This window comes from Physcomitrium patens, chromosome 14 (assembly GCF_059467195.1).
Source record: "Physcomitrium patens ecotype Gransden chromosome 14, ASM5946719v1, whole genome shotgun sequence".
Lineage (NCBI taxonomy): Eukaryota > Viridiplantae > Streptophyta > Bryopsida > Funariales > Funariaceae > Physcomitrium > Physcomitrium patens.
The window spans coordinates 10,044,337-10,050,213 of NC_143423.1; positions in this window are offsets into that span (position 1 = coordinate 10,044,337).

Here is a 5,877-nt window from a genome sequence, read left to right on the forward strand (position 1 = left end):
GGTAGAGATAGATAAAAGTAGATTAATTTCATAATATCTTTTAGACTAACTTCTTAGAAACTTCATAGATACAATTTTGACTTTATATGTATTTATGGTTGAATTTTAGCTTAAAAACTTAGTCAATAAGTTAGCCATGTGTCACATGTGTAGATAGCTTGTAGAATAAGCTAACTATGTAGTACATACATAAAAACTTGCCTTACAAGTTAAGACATGTGGCTTACAAAGTCAATACATGTTGGAGGTCTTATAGAACATCGCCACATAACTCTTAGGTAGATGGTATATATAGAGATAAGAGTGAAGCCTTCTTCACTCTTGTCAACTTGTTACTCTAATCTAGATTTAAGAGCCTTTAATTTTTTCATCTTTTGGTAATAGTCATTCTAGTTTCTTTTTAATATATATATTTTTTTATTTTTATTTTGTTATATTTCTTTGAAACAAGTCTCATTTGATTATTTTTTTCATTAAGTTCTTATCCTTGACAGATTGATAAGAGTGCATTTACAATATTAGAGCTTTGTCTTTTTTAATTAAGAATGGATTATCTTTTTTTCTTGATAATACATAAATATATTAGGAGTTGCACATTATTTTTTTTTTGTAAATTGATATTGTCTTCAATATTTTCTTTAACTTCAAGTCCTCTTTTCTATTTGTCTTGAGCAATATTAGACATCTTCTCTTCTCTAAGTATTATCATAGCAAAGCTTCTTGAAATAAAAAGTAAATTAGCACAAATGTAAGAATAATTGACAAAGTTAATGCTTACAATACATCAACTCAATTTACCACTACAAGTAGCAACAAGAATGGTAAGAAGCAAAGATATAGAAATGATTGGAATTACTTTAATATCCACACTAAATCATGTCTCTTTTCCTATGGTAAAATAACTTCTCAATATTAAAAAACAAAAGATTGCAAGAGATTCAAGTTTCAAAGATTTATCAAACAAATAAAATTTGTGATTAAATTTCAATTCCAAAGCTATCCAATTCTAGAATCACAAGTTAGATTCATTGATACACTTCTTTCAAGTTTAGTATTATCATAATTTTTACCTTTTTTTGAATGATGAGATCCAATATTGGATAATTAGAAGGCTTTTTTGGCAAAATTTTGATCCATATATAGAGACATGATGTAATTTTTATTGCAATCAATAAGATCTTTATTTTACAATAAGATAATTGATTAATAACATTATATGCTTTATAATTTTGGCAACTTATAACTGGTATTAAGTAGAATGATTTTGCACTTGTTAGCCAATTTTTTTATGGATTATAATATGAGATAAAAAAAATTGATGCTCAATTTATATGATTCTCAAATATTGAGTTAAGTAATTGACTTTGCTATAAAATGTAATAATTTACTTTTTAAATTTTGATCTAAGAATCACATAAATGGACTTTAATATTATTATAATTAAATGAAAATACCAACATCTTCTCAACACATATATTTAGAAGTAGAAGATATGCAAATTATTGCAGTACATTTCAAACCTCTTATTGAGTAAAAAAATACTTATTGTTATTAGGAAGGGATTGTATTTGTATTATAGAGAACTTAAGTACATTGCTCAATATTATTTAAAAAAAGTGACACAACCATAAATGAAGAGTACAATTATCAAAGATAATAGTATGTTAGAAAACAAGTTTGTTCAACTATAATCAGAACCATGCAGTTGAAACCTTATACAACACCTAATGAAGGTTCTATTTTTTCTTCAAAATCCTCTTTTTTTTATAATAAATATTATTTTATAACCTGAACATCACAAATCCTTTTCTTTGTTAGATTCAAGAACTTCAACATATTTTTTAGATGAAGAATTTGCTAAAAGATTTAATATACTTTTAATTAAAAAAAATCAAATTTGTTCATATAAAAATCATAGATAGTCGTCTATTATTTTCATGTAATGTTATTTATAAAATCTTTCCTATAGAACTAATAACTAATAGTTATAGTAGCTTTATAATATTTAATATCATTAGATATCTTTCAAATCCAATCATTTTAGATTTATCATGGCTAGAAAAATATTACACTAAAATAGATTGAATTTCTTGTAGTCTTGGATTTTTTGAAAGTATAAGAATGTAGTTAATTAAGTAAAAAGTCATAATTCTAGTACAACTATACTTATATTTGTAGATGCAAGAGCTTTCTTGTATGCTACAAAAGAAGGATTACCTAATGTCATTTATATCGCATTTTTTTCTAATGGTGGAAAGACTTCAAGTGGCATTTCAAGCCAATATCAAGATTTTTAAGATACATTTGAGAAGAAAAATATAGATATTATTTCAAAATATCATCTCTATGACTGCTCAATTGACCTTCAAGAAGGACCTTAACTATCATTGTCGTATTATGCAAAGCCTTGCTTAAAATTGCATCAAGCACCTAGTTGTGGAAGATAGAAGGAGTATTGCAACAACAGGATTTTAATTCTAATAGATTCTAAAACAACTCCAATTAAAACTTAAAAATGCTAATCAATCTTTAATCAATCCAAAGAAACTTCAAAGAAATTATAAAAGAAGCATGAAGAAATCTTAAAGAAATTCAAAAGAAGTATTAAAATAAAATTCAAAAGAAGTATTAATCAAATTTAATTTAGATTCTAGTTAAAATTTTAATAGTCTTTATTTAATTCTAAATCAAATTCTAACTAAATCTCAAATAAATCCTAAATCCAAATCAAATCCTAATTAAATTAACTTAACCTTGGAGCAATTTAGGACCTCAATATCTAACAATTGTACCATTAATCTTGCTTAAGATTTTACACACCTTTCAAAAACTAAGTTGAAAACAAGCACATAAGATTTGAACAAGATCGAACTTATCAAATATAAGCTCAATCCTAAATTCTACTTAGATATTAGCCAGCATCCTACTTTAATCTAAATGTCAAACTTCTAGTGCCAATATCTTCTTTTTAAAATTTTGAATTACTTCCAAAATACACTTCAATTGTAGAAAATCAAGTCTATTATTGATACAAAAAATATATTTTTAATCTAATCAAAAATTTACTAAAGATCTTAAAAATACTCATTGACCTTCAAATTCCAATTCTTAAGACCTTGACCTACAATAACCTTCATACACTTTGATCTAATTGTTTGATTGATTCTAAAATTTGCACACATACTAACAACTAAAATATCAATATATTTTCTAAAATTTACCTATACCCATATCACAAAATTCAAGAAATCTTCAATTTTTTAAATATAATTTTATTTTTTAAAATCTAATCCAACTAAGAATATCACTAACTTTGAAAATCTTCTAAAAATTGAATATTAACTTAATTGACATAAAATCAAAGTTTAAGAATCTCTTTATTGATTTGATTTCAAATCCTATTCTTAGATCTACCAAAAAACTTCGAGATTGCCATAGATATGCAGTTTTGTACATTGGAATCTAATTTCAATCTAGGTTGATAATGGATCCTCTCTAGGTATCAATATTTGGTAATTTGAGGTAATTTTTATTTAAACCTATTGATAATTCCTTTCTAAACATGTCTATATTAATTACTTATTTGATTTACTTCAATTTGAGGCATTTATGTTTCTATAAAGTAAATAGAAGTTTCTTCTTTAAAAGGTAATATTAAGACTAAACTTTTTATTACCTTCCTATCATTTATTTTTATTTTTTGTACTACATCTTCTTACGAGAATCTTCTATGATAACATCTTTATTTTTATTTTTTACCATATAGTTGTATTACTATACAATACCATTTGGATCAATTTATAGTTTATCAGAAAATAAGTTAACTCAACTTAAAGAATTTATTGAAGAAAATCTGACCAAAAACTTCATATACTATTCTAAATCTCTAATATAAGCTCCAATTTTATTTATAAAGAAAAAAGATGGATCATTGCAGATATGTGTTGATTACAAATGATTCAACAAAATCACTATCAAGATATTGTTTGATATTTGGACTTCTTAATTAATAAAATTAAGCTAAGATCTATACAAAAATAGATCTATGAAGAGCATATAATTTGGTATGCATCAAAAAAGAAGATTAATGAAATATTATGTTTTAAACTATATGTAGACATTTTTAATACAATATCATGCCTTTTGGACTTACAAATGTATCAACAGCTTTTCAACATCTAATAAATGATGTCTTCCAGGAGTTTTAAAATGACTTTGTTATTTGTTACTTAGATGACATCTTAATCTATTCTAAAAATATAAAAGAATATAAATTTCATATTTATCATGTGTTATAAAAACTAAGAGATGTAGAATTCTATACCAAGATAGAAAAGTATGTATTCTATACTACTCAAATCGACTTCTTAAGATACATCATTTCAAATAATGAAGTTATGATAGATCCTAAGAAAGTTCAAACTATTATGGATCGAAAGATTTTAAAAACAATAAGAAATGTTCAATGCTTTTTGAGATTTTTTAACTATTATTGAATCTTTATTAAGGACTAATTTCAAGTTGCAATTCTACTTACAAGTTTGACTTGTAAAGACAAATTTTAATAGAATTAAGAAGCAAAAGTAGTATTTGGAGTTTTGAAGATAGCTTTTATTTTCGCACCAATCTTGTATCTTGTCAACTTTTTTTAACTATTCTTTAAAAAAATAAATACATCAAATTTTATTTTAGGTACCATATTGTCACAAATAGGAATAGATAATAAACTTCAATCAATAGCTTTTCATTCAAAAATAGTACTATTATTATAAAGGTACTTTCAATCCATTCACTATTTGTACAAACTATAGGAATCTTGAATAATTTATGTCAACAAATATTTTGAATCATGGCCAAGCCCATTAAAGCATGTCTTTGTCAAGATTTGATTTCAAGATCACTTATCAATCCAAAAAATAATAAGATTTGTCAAATATTCTTTCTAGATATTTTTATCTTTTATCGAAAGAAAAATACATGTCTTTTGATCAACAAAGAATGATTCTCTTAAAATCAAAGTATTTTTATTTTTAAGCAATAAAATCAACTTGATTATTGATTTAATTTTTGTCTAATAAATTCAATCAAGTATGTTCCCTAATTCTCTTATTCATGATATTAAGAATTTTTTTCTAAGTCTTATGAAACTTACAAGTTCAAATTTAAGAACAACCTACTCTATTTTGAAGGACATCTATGTATTCTAGAAAGAAAAGCATGTTTACATGTTTTTCAAGCACATCATGACTTTTTAGCAATCAAACATTTTGGATAGGATAAGATTTTAGAACTTATATCTAAAGATTTTTTGTAGCTACAAATATGGAAGGCAACAAAAGACTTTATTTAATCATGTAATGTTTGCTCAAGGTCAAAAATTCCTTGTTATCAACTCTATGGACTTCTCCAATTATTGCCTATATTCAAACAACTATGATCTTTTATTTCTATGGATTTTATCATAGATATTTTAGTTTCAAATTTGTACAATTTTATATTTGTGATAGTAAATTGTTTTACTAAGATGGTATATTTTATATCATATACAAAATTTATTATAGGTGAAAAAATATTTAAGCTTTTTTTAAAAAATATCTATCATTATTATGGATTATCCACGGATATAATAACAAGTATGGAGATTCAATTTGTATCAAGATTTTAAAGAATCTTTTTTAAGATTCTAAAGGTAGATATAAAATTATCTTTTATCTTTTATTCTTGAGCTAATAGACAGATAGAGCATATTAATTAAGTTTTGGAGTAGTATTTGAGGTATATTATTAAATACCAACAAGATAATTGGACGATTCTTTTTTCATTAATAGAATTTTTTTATAAAAATACATGAGATTTTTCTACTCACTAAACATCTTT